The 26,955-nt window shown below is 42.7% G+C and overlaps 1 long non-coding RNA gene across 5 annotated transcripts in view; it reads right to left on the bottom strand.

Annotated features, from left to right (window-relative positions):
* Positions 1–26,955, bottom strand: part of LOC111940189 (uncharacterized) — a 67,554-nt gene that overhangs the window by 33,976 nt on the left and 6,623 nt on the right. Inside the window, exons 4-9 of one of the 5 annotated variants that reach the window (XR_015285068.1) lie at positions 15,311–15,754; positions 11,397–11,599; positions 10,088–10,539; positions 7,869–8,001; positions 7,532–7,656; positions 6,371–6,463 (exon numbers count right to left, since the gene is read on the bottom strand). This is a non-coding gene — a long non-coding RNA (uncharacterized LOC111940189). Of the gene's footprint in view, positions 1–6,370; positions 6,464–7,353; positions 7,657–7,868; positions 8,002–10,087; positions 10,540–11,396; positions 11,600–13,419; positions 13,497–15,310; positions 15,755–18,076; positions 20,746–25,351; positions 25,438–26,955 lie in introns of those variants that run through there. The other 4 variants (XR_015285066.1, XR_002869443.2, XR_015285069.1 and 1 more) reach the window with 4 other exon arrangements.

Genomic DNA, 26,955 nt, shown 5'->3' with positions numbered 1-26,955 from the left:
GATTTCAAAAAGCAAATATTTTTTCTCCTTATTTATGAAATTACAGGTGTTTTGCTTCAATACTGTTTCTATATCCATGTTTCTGGTAACTTTATATATATATATGTTTGTAAAATTTATCACAGAGTTAAAAGATGAATCATGTGCTTTGAATGCAAGTGAGCTCAAGTATCCTAGGACAGGTTTCCTGTGTGGATCTTAAAACACTACACAGGGTGCTCTTGTGCTGCAATCAGAGACATCATTTCAGTACATACAGGCAAGCTGGAATCAGCTTTAATCCGGTGAAGCTGCATGGAAATAGACACCAGTAAAGCCACAGTCTCAGCTGGGCTTGTGCACAGTTGGGCCACACTGCTGGGCTTTGCTGCCAGCAGTGCTGGACCAGGAATTCTGGAGCTGGGTCATGGCTCTTCATCTGGCACTCTGAGTCCAAGGACACTTGCCAGGCAGGAAGGGGTCTGCTTGAAAATTAGGGAGTCCGAGCTTTCCATTTAAACCCAAGTGGCACCACACACACAAAAAAAAATTTCTTTCAATGGTGAACTCTCTGGAAAAAGCCCCTTCAGTGGTCTGTACCTGTACTCAGCATCACATTGTACCTCCACCTCCCTCTTGTAAAGGGAACCTGTGCCAGGCAGACAGTGCTCCCTTTCCCCTCTCTCTGGAGCGGGCCATGCCATTCATGCAGAGACTGACTCGTGCCAGCCCAGTGGGGCTCATTAGCCTATCCTTTAGTGCCATGCTTATGAGGACCAGATCCAGCCCTGGAAACTGCATGCCCACTCTCCAAAGGCATGGAAGGGATTTCAGAAAACCTTTCCTGATTGGAGCTGCTCCAGGGAAAGCTCGCCCAAGTGTCAGTCGGCTAAGTGCTGAACTAGAACAGGAAATGATTTGGGAGCAAAGTGCAGTGGTCTCACCTTTAGCTTCCTTTGGAGCCAGCTCATGCCCAGCCAGGCTTATTACTTCTGGTTCCAGTCCCCTGCAATGCTTCAGAGGACTTTGGGAAATCTCTGCTGTGCCACAGTGAGACTCAAACTGAGCCAGCTGGGGTGCAGCTGTGGCCAGCTTAGATGTCTTTCATCCTAAGGGTAGACAGGCCCGCTGAAGAATCATTTAGATGCTGTGCTGGCACACAGCCCTCAAAAACACAGCTCACTGCAGGTGCAAACACCCTGCCAACATCTGCCAGCTGCAGGAGGCAGGACAGAGTAACCAAGCATGGAATCTGATTCAGTTAAACATTATTTTACCAATTATGACTTACTGGTTTGTATGCTTTCTTAAAATAGCATCAAGCAGCATCTAAAAGATATGCAACTGTAGCTGGCTTTGGTTGGTTTGAGGCTATTTTTTTTGTCTGTAACTGAAGATAATCATAATAATCTCTGGAGTGAAAATAGTGATATTTCAGCTCAATCAACGTTTACCCTAATTCACCTCAGAAATTAAATTCCTTCTCCAAAAAGAAAAAAATAAAAATAAAAATCCTATGTTCTGGAACAAAATCTAAGTGAATTTGCAATACATGAACAAATGCACAGTCCACCCAACCAGTCATACCCAAATCGAACACACAATCAGTCTTTCAAAAGCACTAATGAGATTTCACACCCTGTTTAATTTCCATGTGCAAAACTTGGTATGCATTTCTGTCCTCAAATCTTCTAAGTGTCCCAAGTGTCAGGGAAAATTTGGCCCATAATATGCTAAACATCATTTTCAATGTTTGAGAAAACAATGCATGAATCCAAGATCCTGACACTCATCAAATGTACTAGGTGCCAATGCAATCACTCAGCTCTGACCATTCATTGTAGCTTTAGGAACATGCTCAGTTTTAGTCCAAATCATGACTTTGACACAAGAAGAAAAAATAAATGCTGTCACTAGTAGCAGGAGAAGAAACAATATATTATTGCACAAATCCAATAGATCCTGATTTTGTCATGGGAGTGACTGAAGCGAGGAAGCTCAGATGGACAAATGTGGGCTACAGCCCAGCACTTGTCAGCCTGCTGGCCCTCACGATGCACACACTGCTGCCAGGGCCACCCCAGGCTGATGGAATGATACCCATTAATTTCAGAGGCATTGGCTCAGCCACTACGTTTCCCAGAGCTGATGTGGGAGGGCCACTGAATCAGAACATGCCAGAGAAGTGTCTGGCATACACCAAGAAATAAAATATCTGCAGCTCAGAACTAAATTATAGGCTGAGAGATTAATTTTGAAAAATGCCTTTTTAAAGATGATACATATGTTCTTCTATATATATATGTATGTATCAGACACAGGACACTGCTACAAACATATCTCAAGCCTGCTGTCACTATCTTAGGATGAAGGATAACTAAAACATGTGGTTTGTTTTCCTCTTCTAAGAGCCAGAGGACCTTATGTTCCATGTTCATCGCTTTGCCTCTTTCCAGTCCTTAAAATAGCATGCATATAAGAGGAGACTGAATGAAGTGCTTCACACAGCCTTGTTTCCAGCTACAGCCTAAATGATTTTTGCACATGATTGGAATCATTTGCTGTTTATTTAACTTTGCAAGTGTTTTGGAAGACCTCTTGTAACACTGACTGTTTTTCTCTGCTGGGCTGCTGCTTTCACTGCCTTGGGCAGTTTCCCTCTGTACAGTCACAAAAATGGACGTGGTCCTCTGGACTTTATGGCCATTGAGTGAGGGCTGTCAAAAGAGAACTGCAGGACAGCCTTCTCAGCCTGCAAAATCTCTCTTCATCATCCCAACACTACCAATGCCCAATGGGGCTTGCTCCAAGCAGCTCACACACCGTGCCTAGAGAGCCACTGAAAGGACTGAAAGTTTTCATTGCTGCCCCTACTGTGGGCTTAACCACCACAGAGCAGCTCCTCCTGAGCAGTCTGCAAAAATATGAGCATGGGCTCAGAGATTTTTGCTTTTTCCCTCTCCATAAGGCTAGACTCAGAGACTTACCGCATTCCTACCTGTGCTGCTCAAGGACCTTGTGCTTTAAATTGCACTTTTGGTAACCACAGTGATATGCATGGTCCCATTTATTATGAATAAAAACTTTCCCAAATATCTTCTAATGTGACTGCCCATGAGCAAAAACATATTCTCTGACATCCTTTCCTCCCTGCTCTCAGCTCTGATGAATACAAAAGATGCATCAATTTTTCTCCGCATTGGAAAAACCTCCAATATTACTTGCAGGGTCATGAGGTATAAAACTGCAGTCAGTGCAAGGAGGTCAGCTCATACAAAGCATTCACATATTTCTGAATAAAATAGCTGTGTTTTTTTCTCTGAACATGGTCACTGTCAGGGATTTAGATTTTTCTGAGCATCTTAGCGTTCATTATAACTCTCAAATTTAGGATTTGCTCTTGACTAACAATTTCCATGCACAGGTCAAGTAGTCAACTCTAACAGCTTCACCACCAATTTCTTACAGACACTCAGTGATTCACTTTTAATTCTCCCTCATTTGCCCAATTAGCATTCTGTTAATTAAACACAGAAAGTGCCTTTCCTCAGAAAAACACATTCCTGCTTAACCCTTGATTTATATATGTACCTCTGCAGGCTGTTTCAATGAGATTAGAGTTTGCACACGGTTTTTGTTCTTGGTTTGTGGGCATTATTCTGAGGAAGTCTTGCAGCATAACATCAGACTCACTGTCTGGCGTTTATACTGGAATTTTGCCTAGCGTAGTTTGACTACTGAGATAATTAATAATCTTTAGTAACCATGATTCCCTGCCTGTGAACTTCAAAGACGGCAGTAGTTTAATATTCTTTCTTAGACTTTAAATAGCAGACAGTTATTACAGCATTACATGATTTGGAAGTGAGGGACTGCACAGGAACTACTAATTGAAGTTGGCTAGAGGGCTCCACCAAATCTACCTTGAGTCAAGCTGTGTATGAGGAAAGGATTATACGATTTTTCTAATTCTCTCTCCATTTCCATCTGAACTCTGCCAAGCTCAAATTGTTGTATTATCCAGCTTATATTTCAACACATTACTGTGTGCCTGTCCCAAAACCACCCAGTGCTTAGGGACTTCCAGCTGTGGGCTCTGCCTTCCACCAGGATTACACAGCTCTGTTCTCACCTCCTGCTCAGCCTGAGGCAACATCAGGATTTGTGCCTGTGTGCAAGCACAAAAGCTGTTTATTTCAAGTCCCTTCACAGGTCTTCAAACACCCTGAGAAATATCTCCACATATTTCCTTTCTGTTCTCCTGCCTCTTCATGTTTATCACATCTTTGACAAGCACAGAGCAGATGTTGTGTAATAACAAGAGACACAGCAATTAGAGTACCTCTCTGTGGCTTCAGAGGTGTGGCTTTAAGTCCTGGCTCTGCTCTTGGGCCAAATTTTGCTGCTGCTCCACAGAGAAAGCACATGGCTTTCTCCTCCTCTGAGGACAGCTGTCAGACCAGACACCCACGCTGCCCAGGCTGTGTCAGAGCATGATGGACAAGGCTGTGAAGTTCCCAGAGGGAACTCAGGCTCTGTGTGTACCAGGTTACCATTGCAGGACCAGGGCCTGGAGCCTCCTGAGCTTCTTGGGAAATACTTTGCAGTTCACAATTTCAAGTGCTTGCTGCACCACTAGTTTTAAAAGCCTGGTGCATCTTGAGACCACCATGCCCTGCAGCAGTGAGATGTTGAAGGGTCTTCTATGGGCAAGCAGACTGGGTATTTGTAAATAAATACTGACAAATGCAAAGAATAAAACATTACATGGCTTCCCCCAAAACTAAATACATAATTTTGCCCTTTCTGTCAAGACCCCCTGATGTTACTTCAGAATGGTATGAACTCCAGGTCACAAGAAGTAAAAGCCATTCTCATTTTGTAGACCAAATTTTCCACGTTTAAAACCTCAGAATTAAATCCCTTCCATTTCTGCTCCTTGGCTGAAGGCTGTAGCATTTCCACATACTCATTGTCTCAAAGACTCCGCTTGTTTTTTGGTGAACACCATGGAGAGGAATATAAACACTACCACACTTCATCTGCAGATGGAAAGATTAAAAAACTTGCTAAGAAAGATGTCCACAGTGTTCGTAGGAGAAAGATAGGGAGTTTAGATGACTAGACTACAGCCCAATCCATTGATTCAAGTTCAACTTCCTCTTAATTGCAGCTGAGTTAACAGAAGCTCTGTGAGCACAGTTGTGCCTTTGTGGAGACACTCTCCCATAAGCTTCCCTGTACCCCTGCAAAATGGGGGGGTTTCTTACAGCAGAAATCCCAGACAAAACTCTGCCTGATTTACAGAAGGTGCCGCTGTGATATCTGTGCTAAGATTACCAGCCCTTCTTGCCCACTATTAGACTTGAACAAAATCCATTTGATTTTTCACCAAGGACTCGTGAAGCCAAGATACTGCACAAGAGAGATTTCATGGCAGTGTTTCTTCCAAGGTTGGGCACAACATTACAGTAGCTGGACTAACCCACATTCCAGCCACAGCCTCAGTCAGAGCCAGGACACAGATAAGGCAACAAAAATGCTGCTCCATTCCAAGGGCAAGAGCACTGCTTTGCCTTTGCTGACCTCTGAGCAACACAACCTCAGCTTCCTTGGTTCTACATTTCTAAGGATTTCTAGAGTAAGGAAGAGCTCCTTTTTAGAAAACATACAACTGAACAAAATATCCCGACAAGAAAACAAACAAGCAAACAAAAAGTCAAATAAAGAAGAGCAAGTGGCTAAGGATTAATTACTAGGCATATCATTATCTAGCAGTGCAAACTGTATAAAACTCTCTACATACACATCTGATGAAACCACTAGATGACAAAAAAAGGCCAAGAAACCTTTTGCAAGAAACTCTCAATGTAGGTAAAGGAGTCTTAACAAAATCACATCTATCTAAATGCATTAGATTCTGACTCCCATTTTATTCGGCACAGACTATTACACTTGTACCACTGCCTCGTACGTATTCCTCTGATCTATGTAGATTGATATCTCAAACAAGAGAATTTATCTGAAGCTTCCAGTTAGCTAGTCACCAGTTCATAAAGATTTTCATCCAACTAAAGAACGAGAATAGCACTACTACCCAGGTGACCAGGCAGAAAAACAAAAACACGACAGTGTTTAATTTACTGCAAATCCAACATCTGCAGTTTTTTATACAATTTTTTTCCTGGTACAATTACAAATAATGAAGGCACAAATACCACAATTTATAAAACATTTTTAACAAAAAGGAAAATTAAAAAAAAAGTCTACATTAATTTAAAATAGTCTGGTCACATTTAAATTTAAATGTAAACATGCATGTTGGAACCCAAGCTGCAGAATTTCCTTTTCTTACACTTTTCATAAGACTCAGCACACAAGTTTTGCTTACCATTTTACATGTTCCACATAGGCTTCTTCATCTGGAAGTCTGTTGCTACTTACGTTGCCAGCGCACTTGAGGTAATCCAGAAGTTGTTTTTCTCTGAGATGTTTAATAATAAAAATAAATACAACATTATTACTTCATTATTTACAGTGAAACCCAAAGGAAATATTTCAAATTTATCATTTATTGAAGAAAAAATAAAATTAAAATAAGCACATTATGCCTTTGGAAATAAATTTCCAGCTCCTTTTTTGCTTTTTTCTGATATATTCATCAAAGACTTATCAAGGGGCTTTGGGATGAGTTATAGGAATTTTTGGTTTCATACTTTTAAAAGTCAATTTTCTCTGTGTTTGCAATTGATTTAATGTAGCCTTTAGGATTTTTGATGCAGAATTTTATATCTCTAGAGAAATCATGGCCACTTAAATATTCTAAATAGCACTAATATGTTTCCTTAGTCTTAGCTGCTTTATTAATGTTCATAACAATTCAAACATAATGTGAAAAACATGTATAAATATCTTCTCAGTCTCTATGGCACTAGATGTTATCTGTAAGTCACACAACAAATGCTGCTAGACTGACTTGCTCTTGCTTCCAAGAGCAGACTTGCTCATGGTCAGAAATTTCGGTTCAAGAAACTAAACAGTAAGACCCAGGGGAAAAAAGGTTTCCTCCTAATGTCCAAATCAGTTTGGCTGAGTACTCACATCTCTCTGTGTTCAGTTGTTCACAGCTAGCACTGGGAACAGCCTCACTGTCTGCACCCAGGTCCTTTGGGAATCCCTGTCTGGCAGAGGCGCCCCACGCTCGCTGCTGTGGTGCACAAGGAGTTAAAAGGGACAGTACTGACCTGAACCACCTCCCCAGCTCACTGACTGTCCCCTTGGCTTTGAGTGAACAAAAGGGGGATCTCTGAATAGGAGCCAAAGATTTCATTTCAAAAGGTATTAGAGATGTGATACAGAGACACTATCTGATACCATTTCAGGTGAAAGTACTGTGAACGTCTGGTAAAATCATTATGGTTTCAGTGCATGTGTCCTTTTTTCCCTTGCAGAAGAATCAAGATACTTCAAGCTCTTTAAGAAAAGAGACAGTAAAAGGTGAGTGACAAAAGCTAGAGCAAAGGGTCAGTGGCAGGTCCCTGGGACTGATTACCTCTTTGAAATCCAGGCAGCAGGGGATGCAAGGTGTCAAAGGCTGCAAAATCACTTCTGCTGAGCATCTAATCACCAATGGGTCTGATCAGTGGAGAACATGGGGTGAGGAACCAGGAGAGATCACTAAGAAGGAAATACAATGAATCATGCTGCTTTGCACTGAAGGAGAAAAAAAAAAAAACAACAAAAAAACAAAAAACCCTCCCAAAAAAACCAAAACTACACAACAAAAATGCAGCCTACAGAAACTGCTGGCAAAGGAGACAGGAAAACCAAAGAATTAATAAAACACCTAGGAGTGAGGGTAAAGAAATAAAAACTGGAACAAATAATACCAAAATATTTTTTCCAGGTCTGTGGGAGCTCATTGACTTTAAAGAATGACTTCTCACAAAAGCTCTTTACCCTGATGCCACAGAGTCACTGGGGTAGGTAGGAGGGGATAGGCTAGGAGTCACCATCTGACCCCTAGAAAGAAGAAAATGGCACAGAAAATGTCAATTACAAAATATGGAAATGTCTTTCCAAAGAAGTGAGCAGGACAAATGGGAGACACCTCCCCAAAACCCAGGCTGTAGGACCTCCCAGTGCAGGCATGGTTTCCCAGGCAGAGGAGCCCTGCCTCACTGGGGTTGTTTCTCCAGAGGTGACGTACTTCACTGACCAAGAGCACTGCAAAACCCATCAGCCCCCTGGCACCTACACAAGGCACACTGGGAGAACAGAAATTGCACCTGTGCCTCAGCAAACTCAATGCAATTCCCAGCCCCCTTCCTACCCTAGCTCCACGTTTTCACCTGTTTAAAAGATCACATTGCTCTGATCAGTGGCCATGTGGAGGCAAGCTTTCCACCCTGCCCACGCTGCCACCTGCACAATGCTACCCAACAAGCATCTGCAGCTAGCAGATGTGGAGGTGCACACCCCTAAATAGCATCATTAGTTCCACCAGGCCCTTGTGTTCCTGTGCTTCCAGGACAGAGGTGGCAGATGCCACAGATGGTATAATGCCATCACAGGGAGAAGACAGGAAGATGTTGGAGGCTTTTCAGGGACATGGCCACATTCCTACCACGGAGTTCAGGTTGACCTCTCACCAGGATGGACAGGGCTCATGAGGAAGAGAGACTACAGGTCCCTTCCCTACCCCAGGCCAGACTACAGCCCCTCACAATCTGCTTTTCTTCATGAATAATAGGCAGACAACAGTCATTTAAAACACACATTAAAAGAACTCTTAATTTTTAGTTTTCCAGTAGATTGGCATAGCTATGGTCAGGGGGAATTTAGCAAAGCAACATATGCACATTTACATGAGGACATGCACTCCTGTAGGGACTGAGAATTACACTTCCAGAATTAAAATGGAAAATGCAATCCTGTTTAATGATGATTACAGGTTTAGCTATACTTTCCTAGATAAACCTGGGTAACAGCAAGACATCACTTGTATTGTTAAAAACTGTATTTATCATGACCTGTGGCAAGTTCAGAAATTCACATTTGGAATGGATATTTACATCTAGATTACTCTTACCTTACAAAGTTTCAGGGAATGAAACTTACTGATCTGTAAAGGTACCTAGTGGCTAACTGGATGTTTATCAACAAAGTGTTTAGGCAGTACTGTTGTTTTTTCCTTGGTTACAAGCTGCACATTTGTTTCACAGTGTTTCCACTACTTATATGACCACTAAAACAATATATTCAGGATAATGAGGTTTCTAGTGGTTTTGAAATGTTATTTAAATGCTGATTTCAGAAGTACTGTTCATAACCTCTGTTAGGTCTGCCGAGAAAGTACAATTTCCAAGAGGTTTATATCAGCATAAATCTATGGAGCTTTGTTGAAGCATTCCATTCAGAGCAAAATTTTGCCACTCATCTGACTAGATACACACAAACCACTGACCTAGCTAAAAAGTTACCTGCAGCACCATAAATTGACAGGCACAGAAAAGTATCACAGTTAAATATGAACCCTGAATCCCTTTAAGGTTCTTTTTTTATTTTCCACCACTGTTCTCTGAGTTGGGAGGAAATTTTCCACATCCAGCTTGGTTTTAACCCAGCTGAAAAGTACTTCTGCAAATGGAGTTTGCTATTCAGTAAGTTTGCTCCTCCATGATAGCAAGAGGGGATGGATGGATGGATCTTTGCTTCTGCTTTCCTAAAAAGCCAAGGTGTGTAGCCAGGTCTGAGTCTGAGCTGCTGGGTGACATCATGTAAGTCATCATGTAAATCTTTCGAAATAAATAGATAAAACACTTTGAAATTCTCTAGCAAAATCCTTAAAACAGGTGGTTCTTATTTCGCTAAGAAGAAACAAAGACCTGTGTATTTTCAAGAGCAAGGATTAGCAAAGCAGGACAGACCCTAGCTCCAACACTGCCTTCCTCTGTGGGTCAACTCACCTCTCCGTTCCTTCATTTATTATATCTGGTGTGGTACTCTTTCTCATGCTTCTCCAGAACCCTGTGCTAAATCTCACTGTCTGTCATGTAAGAAAGACTCTGAATCACTGAATAGATTCAAAAGGACCTCTGGATCTCACCTGGTTCCCCCCTGCCCCACTCAAGCAGGGTCACCTATAGCAGTTTCTGAGGACCATGTTCAGATAGACTCTGAATATCCCCAAGGATGGAGACTCCACCACCTCTCTGGGAAAACTGTGCCAAGGTTTGGTCATCCTCACAGGAAAAATGTGTTTTCTGATGTTCAGAGGGAACCTGCTGTGTGTCTAATTGTGCCCATCGCCTCCTGTCGCTGGGCACCACGGAGAAGATCGTGGTTCTGTCCTTTTGCACCCTCCCTTCAGGTGTATGTACACAGTGATAAGTTCCCCCTTGAGCCTTTGCTTCTCTCAGATGAAGAGTCCCAGCTTTCTCAGACTTTCTTCACAGGGAAGGTGCTCCAGCATTTTTGCAGCTCTTGGCTGCACTTGTTCCAGTAGCTCCATCTCTCTTGTGCTGGGAAGCCCAGAACTGGATGAACTTCTATAAATAGCTGAGAAAAAAAAAATATATAATAATTACAAAAAACAAAATAACTTCCCTTAGAGACTTCTGGAGTCTAGTAGTTAATTTACCAAGGACAAAGTTAAGGGAGAAGCTTGATTGCACTTTTTAGGGACCAAGACATGGAATACAACATAATTTAAGTAATTGTCAATTCATCAGACAAGAGTGTAACAAGGTCAAATGACCTAATTTGAAAGGGGAGAAAAGAGAAATGAAGTGCAGTGCAATTAGTTGTTTAACAATGGCAGCAATTAGCTGCTAGAAAATTTACCAAGTATTCTGGCTGATTCTCTGTATCTGGTGATTAAATCAAGATCAGATTTTTGTCTCCTTTGAAGCCTTGTCCCAGTTCATATAAAAATTCCTCTGGCCTGTGTGATGCTATAAGTCAGACAAAAAATGATCACAACAGTCCCTTCTGGCTCTGTCATCTACTCTTTTATATGAGATGACATTTGCTGTTCTGATGATTAGGCAATTAACGTTGCAAAACAACAGAAAATTCCTAAAATTCAGCAGGGCTGAATGCCTTGCGTTAGTCTTTGCCTCAGTCTCAGGACAAAACACCACTGTACTTGTCTCTGAAACAAGCCAAAAACAAGACAGAGAAGAACTTGGTAGTTTAAGTGCCAGTTTGGTGTACCCAGCCCATCTCAGCTGTGTGCTAATCAGCAGTAGCACCTGTGTGCCAGACACAGGCTGATAAAATCTCCATGCTGCTGATCATGATCAAGCGTGGCAGCCAGATTTGTTTATAAAAAACTGAAGCAACTCTAAAGGAAAGCTGTTAAGGGGTTCTTTGTCCTAGCAAAACTGCTCAGAGCAAAAAAAGCCTGCCTTTACCCTGGAGAGGAGTCCTTTAAATAACAGTCCTTGAACAGAGCTAGGAGCTGGAACACATTGGCTGGCGTAGGTCAGGTTGCTGCAGCAATTATGTGTTTGGATTCTGGAGCCAGTCTACCAGATGTACCAAGGAAGTGCAACTTTTCTGAAATAGCCTTGATAATAGGTTTCTGAGGGAGACAGCTCCTTGGAAGCAAAGTGCTCTGATGCCATTTACGAAGGTGCACCGCAAAAAGACGGGAAGGCATTAGAAGAGAAAACATAACATATGTTAATCATCTGCAATTCAATCACTTTTCTGTATAGCTAGGAAATGAATAATTTTGTGTAATGCTAAGCACAAGACTCTGACTCTTTGTAGATAGTCCTTGAACTGAAACAATAAAGAAAGCAGCGTGCTGCTTGTCATTCTATTGCAGCCCTCATGAGAGCCAAAATAAGCTTTAGGAAAGTTCATGTCTAATTTTCAGACTTGGCTGCTCTAAAGAGATCAAGAAGGCTGAAGAATTTCCCTACAGATGAGTCATCCATAGTAATTTCATGTTATTTCTCAGACCAGACCTGAAATCCAACCCAGATCCAGAACCATAGTGCTGTGGGAAGGTTTGGGTGGCACATAACTGGGCATGGAGTCCTACTCATCAAGAAGATGCCACCTCCTAAGCAGACACCCAAATGAGCAGCTCCAGAGAGGACACGGATTTATTTGACAGGCATGGAGTGTAACATCCCCATAGCCATGGGCAAGCCCACGGACAAAACCTGTGTCTTTCCCACTGGAAGGGAGTGGGGGCTGAATATCTGCTTGCACCCCATTTCTGTTCATGTTGCAGCTGATACAGATATGCTCCACTGGCTGCTCAGGTACCATGGCAGCTGGAGGACTCAAAAGCTAGTCAGGAGGATACCATGTAAACCCATGAACAGATTTTTATCTTTTTTATTTGGTGGGTATCACCACACGCTGTGGGTGGAGGCACTGGTGCAAACAACCACTGCCAAGGACAGCTCTCCCTCCTTCAGCCAAGGCTGGAGCTACATCCCTTTTGCAACAGGCAACATTTTAGCTCATTTGCTACAGCTGCATAACTTAAAAAATGATGTAACAGGGTGAGAAATTTAAATTTTAGCTGTGTGTGTTTATAAGCCAAGCAAATAGCAGTATTATTTATTGTGTCCCCAAATCCCTGGTAATCAGCACACAGACAGATGTATCTAAGTCCTTTCTCTTCACAAACATTCCATCAACTCTTCTCTCTCCTGCTCTGGCATCACTTGTTATGCCTGATCCATTATATCTGCTGGAAATTTTTGAAAAATACTAGAATTTAAAATAAAATAAAATAAAATCACTAATATACTTTCCTCAGTCAATAAAGGAAAGCCAAGCAACGAGGGAAATTCATACACACATATCCTAAAACTGTAAATAGAAGAGGCTCTTCATTTGGTAGAAGTGAGTCTGCATATAAACGCAGGATTTCTGAGACCAGCCCAGCGTGTGTATATACACATGTAGATCAGCTGAAAAAATTCAACTGTCTCCCTGCTGTCCCAAAGCACAGATGGCCCTTGGTGCATGGCCACCACACACCATCCCCCAAGCAGGATGGCAGTGTGGCAGAGGGAAGTCCAGATCCATCCTGACAAAAGGGTGAAGGATACAGTGGGGCCAAACACACAAAGAATGAGATGCAGGCAGGAGTATGTCAGCTGTGCAGGAGTTGCAGGGTGACATTTTGGCACAGGGTGGGCTGGGGCACATGCCACTCACAAGGACAGCACGAGCCCAAGATGCCTGGCTGGCATAAGGGAGGTGAACATTATAGAAAGGTACATAAGCACAGTCAATTTTTTTCCTTCTTCAGCTTCTGTCAGACTGCTGTTATATACTGCTGGAAAGCATTGATTTGAAGGCAAATAGGGACCAACTGGGCACAACATAGGAGCACCACAAGTGGCCTCAAAAACATCCTCCAATTGCAGGTCACAAGCTGTTTCCCCTGAGAAAGAAAACACTTACTGATAGAGGAAGGAGAAGTAACAGCAGCTTTGAGTTCATGAAGGTGAAGAAGAAAGGGAACTTGTGGTTCTCCATGTCTGCAGGAGATCAAACAAGAGGAAACATTTAAATTATACAAGAAAAATAGCTAAATAAGCAACTAGAAAACTCTGGGGGTGTATCTTTAAGAAAAACTCCCCTGAGTTCAAGGCCAGGTTGGATGGGACTTTGAGCAACCTGGTGTAGAGAAAGGTGCCCAGAGCAGGGAGAGGGAACCAGATGATCATTAAGGTCCCTTTCCCAAACCATTCTGTTTCTATGAAGATCATCCCATCCTGAGGTTATCTATAGTATATCTCAGCAATTACAACATTCAGAAAGCACATAAAATGTAAAACACGAATACACAGACATAGCAAATACAAATAGGTTCATGATAGTTATGTAAAGCCTCAGCTGATGTCTGGAAAAGACAACTGGAATGAAGTCTCACTTGCAGCATTATTTTTGTGAGGACCAGAGGTCAAATTCACAAGTTTAGGGGTAGTCACATGAACTGAGTTAATTTTCAGGGGGACATGGATGCAAAACTCTTTTCACATAAAATCTCAAATCCCTTCCCCTCTAATAGGTTTTGCCTGTGAATGCTAATAGTGCAGCAATAGCACCTAAAATAATCAGAGGTGCACACACTCCTACTAGATACAGATAACTGAGGGTACCCAGCACATCTGCAGAAAGCTTGTGACACACTAGGGAATAGTCATGTCAAACCAAGACCTTCTCTCCATTTCTGTGTGGAGTCTTGGCTAACATCCAGTTCAGACAGAGTAGCTGAAAGTCATTTCTCTCTGATGTTCTTTAAAAGCCTAAATGCAATGAAATACTAGCGTGAGTCCATTTCCCAGTGAGCAAAAGTGTCAAAAAGCCACCATCAGAGCTGGATCTAATTGGCACTCCCAGTAGGGAAGCGAGGAACGAAACGGGGAGACACAATGCCCTGCTTCCTGTGGCACTTGTTACAAAACTTTCTGCAGCAGTTGTTCCAACTTTTGGGGCATGGAGTTCCATTTTTTTCCCACCCACATCAAACCCCCCATGCTCTATTTTGGTTAACCAGACAACTTGCTGACATATTCTGCCTCTTTATCCCTCCTGGCTTTTGCTGCCAGTGAACAGTTGTCACTGTATGAAAAGTCACACCCTGGATCCATATTCTTGACTGATTAAATGCAACTTAAAATGCTTGACCCCATGCCAGACCCATGGCCATTCTGGCCTCAAAACTGCCATGACTGCATTTAAATATATTTATCCTTTCTGTTATCAACAGAATATGACTCAACTGAGCGCAGAGTTATAGGGTCAAACATCACGAATTCTGCATCTGAAGCCTTACCTCCCCACAACTTGCTCCCAGGTCACTCCCTATTACAGTGAAACAATCTCAGAATCAAACCCTAAGCTCTGGAAGACTGGCTGGATAACCTGACCACAAAATCAAATTATTTGAGCTAACCAGGCTTACTCAAGAGCTTTGTGCAAATTTCTGCCACGCATAACACAAAAGACTTCATGGCAAAGTAGGCACAGGTAAGTATTGCTGTGGGTAGTCCTGTAGTCAATTTGCCAGCCTAGTAAACCTGGTTTAGGGTAAGTGCCACACCAGGCTTCCTCTGGGAAAACAGGCGAGTCCCACTGATTGCAAGGAGGTAAGCATCTCACTTTTCTCCCTTTCCTTGCAGCCTTCACTTTGCCTGGAAATTTAATTACCTGGAAATTTAATTACCACTTTGCCTGGAAATTTAAATTACCCCACTCCAGGCACTTCAGAGGGCAAATCTGTTTAAAAAAGATACAAGACTGATGAGAGAGGATGATTAGGTACATCCAGCAGCTAGAAAAGCATTACCTTATTTCCAGTGGTTATCTGCAGCTCTCCATGAACGTATGCTAAAACAAGTAGTGCATACTTCCCTTCAAGAAATAGCTTGTTTTACAGCATCCATCGTTAGGTCATTTCTGGAGCCTTCCCAGTAGTAGTAACAAAAAAATCACAACAGACTCATTTTCCTCACTAATTCTCCTCCTAAGGCATTCATCTGCTCTGCACAGTTGAGTTTATTTCCTCATTCCTCCTTTCTCTTCACACTCTTTCACTGTCCTCTTTGCTTGTTTCCATTTCCTCACCTCATTTATATTTTTCTCCTCCTTTTCACCTTCTGCTCTATAATTTGTGCTAGTCTGCAGGGAAACTAAGTCAAAGCAGCAAATTTTATGTTCCAACCTGAGCACAAGAAGATTGGTCGCTCTCATCTCCTCTGAAAATGAGTTTGGAAATTTCAGTCTCGCTGGCCTGCATATGAAAAGAAGTGTAAAAAGGAAATATAGCAAGAACTGGCAAAGAGTGCATAATAGAGCAACAGGTTCTTTCTGGGCTCTGGCACTGACTTTCCCACCATCCAGAGTTTGGAGAGGACAAGGCACATGGCACAGACAGAATTTAGGCTCTGCAGTACTGTTTGACCAAACAAAACCCCAAGGCTTTCTACACTGTCAGTCTTAGCTCTTTAAACATTCTTTCAATGCAAAAAGAGACTTGTCCAAAAATGTGTTGGGAGTTTTGTCCAGAAAGAAGCCTGAGTGGCCATTTTAGACAACACTTGTTAAAGGAAATGTCAAGCTTCCCATATGAGAGGGAAAACAGCAGCAGGTCTCTTTACTGGCAAGCACCAGTCCAAAGCAGGAAGATGCCTGGACAGGGAAAAGACTAGACAAATAGTTCCTGGACAACCCATTAACAGAACCCATTAATAGAAATGCATCCTCAAATCCTGACAGTTTCAAGTAAACATATTCTTAGAAAGAACTATTGGTACAGATAATTAACAAACAAAAAAAAGTCAAATGCAGGCTTTCTGTGAATTCTATTCTATTACTAACCTATATAATAATTTTAATGCTCTGCACATTAAGTTCTGCACAAAAAGGGGAAAAAATATAGAATATGCTATCGGGTTCCTTTAATTCCTCCTTGGTTTCTGTAGTATGCTATTAATTAATACATAATTAATGCCCTTTTTTGTCATGTAAAGAGATTTTAATTTTGCTTTTCTAGTTCCTTATCATTATTGCAGACAGGACAGTCTGTATGAAAGCAATGGCTGGTGATGTGTAATATAGCAGCTGGTTTCAAAAATTTGATTTCTCTGTTTACATCCCTGGCTTTAAAGTCCCATAGCAACTGGGAAAAAAAAAATACCCAACTAAATTACCATATTGAAAACTTCCATATAATCCTATTTATGCAGAAGAGCTTTTCTTACAGCATTTTGCAAAGTTCCTTCCCAGCTGCTAATATTTTAATAAAATACCTTTATTATTATGGAGTGCACTGGGAATTAGACCTGGAACTTCTCTAACTGCAGCTTAGCTGGGAGAAAGAAATACACCACTAAAACCTTTGCTGCTCAGGTCTTTTTACTATTTCTTTCCCTTTCAAAATGTTTTGACTAATTTCAAGGCTTGCACCTGCTTCGATCACCCATTTTACTGATTATATTTTCTTTAACCCCACTACAGAGGAGGCTAGAGCTTTACACTTCTCATTGACAACTCTTCCATCAAGAATGCTTTAAGCCATGAGCACTTTCCTTGGCAGCAAAGGAGGAAACCATGATGTGTTACACACAGAAGGCTGCCTCAAAAAAAATAAATAAATAAAATACCTCACCTCATATTTTATCCAGCATCTTCTGAGTCTCATCAGAGGAAATTAAAAACAAAATTGGCTTCTTGAGAGGATAGATCAAACAACTTAAAGAACAGCTGCAATTTGCGTTTCTGAGAAATGAAAATTGAAATGCAGACTAAAGTGGATATTGGGTGATTTATTAACCTACTTTCTCCATTCTTTCTGAGTGTCAGTACATTCAGCAGATTATCAATAGCACCATCTTTATTGTATGATTCTCAAAATGAAATTAAACAGACAACTCCCTGTCTCTCTTCCTTCTCACCTCACGCAGAGCACAAGGATGTTCAAAGGCCCTGGCAGCTCGTGTTTGCCCAGCAGGAGGCACGGAGCCTGCAAGCACACCCTGCAAATCTCACAGCCTGACAAAGTGCAATGGGCACCAACTGCTGTAAGTATTAGTGCTGTTTGTGCCAAATGCCTGAGAGCCCTCAGGAGCTTGCCCAAGCACACAAGGCCTGTTCATGAGCAAATATATCAAATGTTACTCCTTGACATTTTGTTTTAATAATCTAACCCCACAGAAACTGTATCAATATCTACAAAGCCATTCAGCTCTTAATCATAGCAGATATGAATCACTGTGTCAGTTAACACTATGTACGTAAATTGCTGGCAATGTGGATTTATGCCACCAGGACATCATTCACCAGTATCACCCCTCATATTTGATTAGAATCGTGGGATTTGAGAAGAACAGACTTACTTAGCTGGTTGCAATTTGAGTTGCAACCTTAACAAAAAAAGTCAGGGACTGAGGTTCACAATCTGTCTGTGTGCTTAAGTAAGAGTTTCACGTTCACCCTGCTCAGATTAATTGCTTCTTTAACCTGCAAATGCTGACACACATGCACAGCTGTGCACACTAATAGGGGGGACAGCAGCTGAGTCTCTATCAAGTTTCATTATATCCTGCATGCTTAATTATTCTCATCACTGGAAACCATCATTTTATTTAACATTTTAAATACAACAAAAATTCCATAACCTCAATTAAGTATTAAATACATTTATAAGCAAACAAAAATGGTTTTAAGAGGAACACATATTACATAGATGCATGGACTCGGTTGCCTGGTACAGGTAAAAGATTTTTCTACCCATTCCCTATGCCTGTAGCCAAAGCAGGGTCAGAGACTGTAATAAAAAGTTTTTTGATTCATTTAGCTTAGCCTGGTGACACTAGCACGCTGGGTCAAGTGCACTGTAGCTGCCCATAATTGCAGATACTAATGAAGCTTTGAAAGGGATTCAAAAATTACTTTAAATGCCCACGCTGGCTAGAAACCCATTTTGTCCTCATATAAGCATGCTAGATCATCCAAAAAATAATTCAGCTACTAGGGTTAAAATACACAGATAACATTCAAGCTCTTTTACGGCTTTTACCCATGCCAGACTTCTCTCTCCTTGGCTCATTATCTTGTTCGTCCCCTCTCATTTGACAGGGAGCCTGCTGAATATCAGAGCAGCGCATCCGCATGCTGATGCTGCCAGAGTCTCTATTACAAAACCCAGTCAGCACAAGTACACCATCCCTGGCTGAAGCTTTGAAAGCAAGATATTAGGTCCCAGCCATGGATATGTGTCAGATTTGGATACTCTCCCCTCACAATAGCCCTCTTGAGTGGGTGGATTTTGCCTGTCAGAGTCCTATGGAGTGTCAAAACACAGGTGCCATCATCTTTCCCCGGGCAGCCCTCCACTCTGCCTCTGCTGGTGTCCTTGCCCTGATACTGCCTTCAGTGATCCTACAGTCCCATCCTTCTGCCTAAGTCCTCTTTCAAGATGCTCCCTTTATGGATAAAACAGGTAAAACCAACACAAATAAACCATGCTGGTAGCAGGTGCTGAGGGGCCTGGGCTAAACTCCAGCTTCCCAGAGACATCCTGCAGGATTACAGCATCCCTTGGACCTTACTGCATGTCTCTGCAGGCAGTCAGCCCCATTGCTGGAGCACCAGCCCAGCTCACCCAAGGAGGGCAAATGGAGGGGCAGCTTGAAATTTGGATTCTTCTTCCACTCTGGTTCTGCTGGCCACCGGCTGCACACATATTTACGTAAGAACCTAAAATCTTTCTTTGAGACAAGAGAACTTCTCTCAAAGCTCAGAAATTTCACTTGTCAGCATGAAAACTTGTCTTTTCCCAGAGAAACCAGGCAAGTCACACAGCAACTGCTCAGCAGAAAGTCCCTGAGGCGTCGCAGTGCCACGTGTCATCCCTCCATTGCCTCTTCCCAGTGCCAGCCTTTCTTTCTCTGCATGAAGAGTTGAGAATGGAGCTGTTCTATTTCTCCCTGCTGTTAGTCAAACTTTGGAGCATCCAACCGACACTAGTCTATCAGCCTTACAGTTATTTAAAGACAGCCTGTCAGTTTATTATTAATAGCAGCAATTACATTATTGCAGCTAAAAGAGACAAGTGGGATTGGGAACGTACTGCAGCCGGGGTTAGAGAACTGCTCAGGCCTGCTTTGTGCTAGAAGAGGCTTTCAAGTGTGATTATATGAGCAAACCCTTCTCACTGAGACCCATGATACATCTTCCCACAGCACATGGCAAAGACAGGGGCTGATTCTGCTAGCCCATCTATAAGCTGAGGGGCCACAGAGCCAAACTTCAGCTAATACACCCTTCCTCTTGGCAATATCTACTGCCTCAGCTTTAGCAAGGCACTCATCTATCCACATCACTTCTGGCCATTTCTGAGCTTGAAGCAGGGTGTGCTGACATCCACTTCTGGCACATCCTTCAGGCAATGCCACTCCCTCATTTCCATAGGGGAAAAAAACCAAAAACACTTCTGAAAGAGAATGTAGATATCCAGCAGAAAGCCACGCTATATTTTTGCCCATGTAGCTGCATCTAAACAAGGGGTTCTACATCAGCATTATTAAAATAGCTCAACCAATATTATTTTACAGTCAGCAACTCCAAATGTAGGTCTTAGCCACTGGGAGAGAATCATCTTCCTAAGTAGGCACTGCTGTAAATGCTTTCTGGAAGAAGGGAAACCGAGGCAGAAAGCAATTGAAAGACTCCCCCAAGGTCATGCAATACATTTATGCAAAACATGACCCTACCTGCTTTCTAGTCCGTGGCACAGATGCCATGGAGGTAGCAATTTAATAAGCTACAAGCCCCATCTGTTCATTATTGTCTCAACTGGAGATTGCCATCCCCAAAGCTGAGCCACATTAATTGATTATATGAATGCTCCTGCTTTGACCCAATGCAAAGGCAGTCAATTTAATTTAAATCCTTGTTGGAGAAGATTTCAATTTGCTGGCTGACTTTATGCTGAAGCAGACAAGGAGCACTAGTGGAAGTTTCATAACCCACTCCCGCTACGTCTGACAGAGCACATCTGTCCACCTTCTACCTCCCTGGCAATTTTTAAATCAAAACAAAATAAAATGTGAAATGAGCTAAAGGGAGACTTTTGCTGTGGCACTATCCAGAGATTTGGGTTGAACAGAATTTCAGCTATCAAATTTCCCAAAATTAATAGATTGAGTTCTTCCCTGTTCTGAAGTTCCACTGGTTTGCTTTCCAGAATCATGTATTTTCGCTTTCTCTCCATACTTATATCTGGTAAAGAAAAGGGAAAACAGTTCATATTTTTGTTCCAACTACCAGCATTAGGCAGAAGTAGTAGGGTCACAGAAGCTACAGAGATAGAAAAAAGCTTTTAAAAAACTCTCCCTAAATGCTGCATCCACTCTTCTTGACATTTTAAGTCATCAAAACTTCACTAGTGATGTGAGAGGCTGCTAAATTTTCCTCTCTTACCCTTTTCTTTCATTTTTATTAGCGGTTGGATTTTGATTACATTATGCCTGACAAGGACCAACTGCCTCCACAAGTAACCACATTATCATCAGAGGCAGCCACAAGTAAAAGCATGATGTAGGTAAAGGGGTCATAACATTTACTGCCTTTTATTTTTTATTTTTTTTTTTTTTATAAACTGCATGAGAAACCAATTCCCATGCACCCTTTTAGTGCTAAAATAATAGACATGCAAGTCCTCTCTGTGAGCTTGGCTCCCAGGGGAAACCCACATCCATCCAACAACATACTTCCAAAACCACTCTTTCCCTCTTTTGTCCATGAAAACAAGACCATTTTTTGAACATATGATAGTGCATTAAAGAAAAAAGTACTGTTTTTGTTAAAAGATAGCAATTTTTACGTCTTTGTCCTAGAAGTTACACCCCTGCTTTGTTAGTATTGGGGGCATTTTTCTCTTAGTCTTGGTAAAAATGAGAAAAAAATACACAAATTGCAGCTCCCAAACAAAAAGGCATGAGCATGGACAGTTCAGGTATCTCATTCCACTGCAGTGACATTACCAACAAGTACAACAGTAAATAAAGTAAGCTGATGTTCACAGGCAGCTGAACAAGGTGGTTTGAAGATATCCAAATTACTGCAAACAGCCCATTTCTCTTTCTCTTTCACCTTCTGCCCCATCACTTGACCATAACGGTACTTTTGCTGTTCATCACTCTCTCTCCCCATCAATTTTCATTGCCCTCCACAGCTTCTTTATCACTTTTGTTGTCAAACCTACAACTACCTTTATCTCAAATGTTTGCCATAAATTCTGGCAATAGACACCTAACCCGTGAAGAATATAAATAAATTGGCTAGTTTTAAGAGGCACCAGGTGATAATGTATTTTTTCATATCCACAGATACAGCTAATGCCTTCACATCTCAATGGAAAACTGACTCAGCACTAATGCCCTTACTCTGACTGGTTGTCTGTCCCTCTGCACTATTTTAAGAAGAGAATATCTTCTGGTGTAGTAAATAAGGACCAAAGCACCACACAGCTCAAAGCAGTCACCAGCAAAGAAAAACATTCAGCCATTCTCTTTCTGCACACCCTGCAGAATGTTTTACTACAAGCTGTTGTTATAAAAAAAAAACTAAATAAATATTTTAATTCTAATCTTTGATAAAAGACCCTGAATGCTCATGAACAGAACTATTACAATTTTAAAAAATTTAAAATGATAGAGTTTTTTATCTTTCAGAAAAAGTAATTCCAAACCCATTGCTTCCTTTTTCTTGCAATTTTGTGATTTTTTAATTTTTTTTTTCTTTTTTTTTCTGGGGGAGGTTGTTTTTTATTTGGTTTGGGGTTTGTTTGTTTGTTTGTGTTTTTTTTTTTGGAGGGGGGAATTTTTTGACTTTTACACTGATGCAAAAGCATTGACTTTAGTAAGTGCTGAGGTTTACTCCACTATAAACAATAGAGAAAAATCCATATCTTTGTGTAGACATGTCTATTCCTCAAGCCAAAATGTGTGGCTGGAAGCAGGCACCAACAGAAAGTGCCCCATGTACCCTTCCACCACAGTGCCACAGCAGAGACAAACTGGTGTGTCATTCCCAGCTCTGCTGCTTCTACCCAGACTGAAAAAATACAACATAAGTCCACAACAGGTGTAAAATACTGATAAGTATGGACTTATCAGTCAGATTCATGTGTATCTGACATCCCCAGGAAATTTCAATTCTCTCACTAGTTGAAATCCCTTAAGTTTTGAGGGAAAGCCTCAAATTTTGCTCAATGACTCCACAGCCACAGCCCTGCTATTCTCATCAGCAGCAAGACACAACGTAATTCCCAGTAGCCTGGACCACACAGTTACAAGCTGAAGGTGCAGAATCAGCTAACAATGAAGAGACAAAGAAATCTCTAGCTGCTGAAAAATCTGGAGAAACATGACCCAAGTATCACCAAGATTCTCAGAGGCCAAAGAAAGTGTTAAAAAAAAAAAAAAGCTTCAACCACCAATTTTGTTGTATGTTTGGTTGTTTTGTGGGGGTTTTTGGGTTTTTTTTTTGGTTGGTTGGTTTTTAAGTACACAGTGAAGGAACAGAAGAATATATGGGGATGCTCAGCTCATTTTCTGTCACTGGAGTACTCCTGAGACATAGAAAGACAAACTCCTAAACATGTACCAGCTGAAAGACAGGGTAGCATCAGACACATGTGTTCATGGAGGCCTTTTGTCCTTTTGCTCCTTATTTACCTTGACCAAAATAAAAGGGCAAAGCAATCCCTGGCTACTAGGGAGATTTCCCATCAGGGCAGGACTCCTTTCTCCCACAGCTTTCATAGTCCCTGCCATCCAGCAAGAACACCTGGCCCATCCAGTTACACTCAGAGCTGCCACCTTCTCCTCTGCAAAGAGAGGAGCAGTCACACTGGTGGGGAGGAAAAACTGCTTCCCCAAAGCTGGGCAGAAAAGCCCAGTTCATCTACAGAGAGGCAGCTGTGTGGGCTCACCTCATCCAAGGGTTCTGTGCTCAAAAATGTGGGGAAAAACTGAAACAGCCACTGAAACAGCACTGAGGCAGTAATTAGCTGACCTCTGCCAGGGGCAAAGAGGGCAAGGAGAGAAGCTGAGAGGATTGAGAGGGCAGCTGAGTTCCTTTCCTTCAGAGAGACACGTGTAGCTGGTGCTCTTCTGTTGCCATTGTCACCCTGAGACCACCTCACAGGCAGCTGGTCGAGGCATCCTGGCAGTCAAACATGCAGCCAGCACGTTCAGGTCAGTCACAGTATGCACATGCATCTGCACTCACTTTAGCAAGTAACCTGGTGCTGCTGCTGCAATGCACCAGCTTATTACACTGGTTCAGCACCCATCATGCTTCCAGTACGCTCCAAACAGATAAGCACTCGAGGAGGTTTTGTGTGAAGTGGTCACTGCCATCTCAGACATGCAAGTATAAACCAAGGCAGACACTGTTATGGCTATGCTGATGTACACTGTGTAGGGTACCCCCTTCTTCCCATTTTAATGTGGCAGCATCATTTTCCTTCATTGCAGACACTTAGGCACATGCATGATACCGGGTTCAGAGTTTAAAAACAGGCAATCCAAGTAAACCAAAAAACAACAGTGGAAGAGGGGATGGAAATATTCAGGCATTTGTAGGCTGTGATACACAAGTGAAAAGCATATTCATTACTGGGAAATAGTGTTTGATATTTCCAATTTACATTCACATTTGACAGTTGAAGATGGAAATACAGTTCATCCTCATAGAGGTCTCCCCCATCCTTCTGTCTTGCTTCCCAGCTGAGCTGCCAAAGACAAGAAGCCCCGTGTTACCCACCTCGAGAGCTGGGTGCTGCAGAGCCAAACTCCCCCATCCCCCAAGGTACTTGAGTTCCCAGGGACTTTCATCCCAATCTGACAAACCTGACAGGAGAGATAGACAGGCTGTGTGGGCAGCAAGATGGTTGGTGGCACACAGCCGCCCTTTCAGGAGGTGGGACAAGTTCACCTTCCACCACACCCTTGATCTTGCTTAGGCAAACTTTGCCTGGTGTTACATTTCAGGCACCCCACAGTTTTTATGTTCCCAGAGGCAAAGATTAGCAGCCACCACGCTGTTTACAAGCCAGCCTCCACTTTCTGCTCTGTTACCTGGCACCTCCCACTACCACCACCTGAATTAAAGGCTGCCTGGTGCTGGCTGCATCTGTAATGCAGTCACTGGTGATGAATCGTGATGTCACAGGCACTAGATTGCAGCATTGCTAAATGGATCTGGATGATAAGGGGAGAACGCCTAGATTTAGCACAAATGTCTTCATAATCAGCAGGGAAAGGAAATAGAATTAGGCAAGAAAATAGAATGAGCATTATTTCAATAGTACCTGGAAGAAATGTGATGCTTTAAACACCAAGTACATGTGTTTTTTCCTGGAAAAGGATATTCTTGCCAACATGCTGGAGGCAGGGTGGGCAAAGAAAGAAAAGGGGAGCTGAAAGGTGAAAACACAGGCAGAAAGAGCATTGTTTTCTGCATGAAGGCTTTTACCTTGAGGAGAAGCAAGAAAAACAGAAAGTATGCCATAGACTAAGGTTACTGAATTTTGTTTGTTTATTCCAGAGCAGGATGAAACTCAAGGCTCAACAGACCCAGGCAGCACTGTGGCCTCATGGAAAGAACACCCACGCAGGGAGCTGTACCACCTCTTACCAACATCCTTGAGCACAGGACATCCATGAAGCAGAGGTGGCAACCTCACATAGTCAGACATGCACCCCATCTCAGCAGCTTCTGTCATGCAGGCACTGCCAAGAGGCATTCCTGCTGGCATTTTTTAAAGCCACACCTGACTGGCATCCATCACAGCTCTCTGGTTTCTCCCTCGCATCCTCTTCAGCTCTCACAGAGTTGCCACTTCTGACTGCAGGATCTTTGTTTTTGAAGGCAGCTTGGGGTGGACTGCCTCCTTTTGGCTCTCTGGGAATACAAAATAATGACATGTTTGTCACGTCTGTGAACTGGAACCATTCAAAAGTGACAGTGCTCCTGACAGCTCCTGGAGAAATGATGCCCCAGTGACAGGCTTCTTTTTAAAGCCTAGGCTCCTCCTAATACCCATCTGTGATCCTTAACATTATTAGGAGATATTTATGGCCATTTCAGAGATGGCAGGCTCCAGGTTTTCAATCTGCAAAAGAAACACAACTTGGCATTGGGCACTATCTTCTCTTCAAGCTGCATGATTTGACTGAAAAAAAAATAAACCTGCTGATGGAGGAAAACTTTCCATGACTGTAGAAGTGCTTCATGATCCCTTTACCTTCAAGGGTATCACTAGCTAGACGCAATAACTTTCAAAAGATCATCTAGCATCAGGCTTTTGGCTAAATATCTTGACATAGCTCTGCTAAGAGTTCTGCACTTCTCTACATAGCCAGTGGCATGCAAGATTTGGGGGCTCTACCTTCTTTTTCCTATTCTGCTATGGATTCCCTGTGCTACTTAAGAAGGTCAGTTTATTTGTATGTAGCTAATTTACTTTTATTTTGGAGGTGAAGACAATAAATTTCTGCCCCTAGAACACCAGTGCAGTAGCTGTGAAGTTGCTGGTTAAAAGGTGCTTAAAGATAATAAACTACCACTGCTGGATTTGCACACTCTCTAAGAATCCTTGTCTACAGCTTCCCAGCCTAATTTTGCCTTTTGGAAATCAATTGTATAATTGATTTCTTAAGTTTCCAACTTGAAACAAAGAGAGCTGTGAAACAAAGGAGTGATGCTCATTCCTCCCTCTGCTGAAACCAAAAGTATTGCACTAAATCAGTCACAAGTTCTTAGCACTACCAAAGGGTAGCAGGCTCCCACAGCTCCAGGTTACTTGGAAAGCTTAAGTCTTTTTCTAGTCAACCGAGTGATGACTAGATCAACCACATCCCCAGCCTCTGATGTTTCCAGCCCCGGGAGTCTCACAGCGAGGGACGACTGAGGTGAACTGCACAGGGAGGCAAGGAGCAGCTGGGCAGGAGAATGTCCTTCCCTTGCTCATCCAGCTCTCATCACAGCCTGTCAGCACTGACCCCCCGCTTTGCAAGGGTGGAAAAATACACCCCGATGTGAACAAGAGGAGCCGCTCCGCCGAGTCCCGCGGGAGCACAGCCTTCTCTCCGTGCAGCCGGCCCCGCTCCCCTCCCCACGGCATTCCGCTCGAAGACACTGCCAAGAGCCAGGCCTGGACACTGCCAAAGCCAAGGGCCAGGCTCGTTCGGAGGCTGCCGAGCCTTTCAGCAGGGGAGGGCGGGCTCAGCGCCCTCGGCTCCGCTGCCTCCCAGGCCTCCCTCCGCACGGGGCCTTTGCTGCCGCTTAAATGGGGACGGAAAGGGAAAGGGGGAGCGGCGGGAGCCGGGGGAAGAGCGGGCAGGGCGAAGCTGCAGCGGGCAGGGAGAGGCAGAGGCGCTGCCTACGCCGGGGCTGCACTGGCACCCAGCGGCGGCGGCG

Source organism: Cyanistes caeruleus, chromosome 3, assembly GCF_971803275.1.
Source record: "Cyanistes caeruleus chromosome 3, bCyaCae1.hap1.1, whole genome shotgun sequence".
Lineage (NCBI taxonomy): Eukaryota > Metazoa > Chordata > Aves > Passeriformes > Paridae > Cyanistes > Cyanistes caeruleus.
This window is presented reverse-complemented; position numbering and strand designations above follow the sequence as displayed.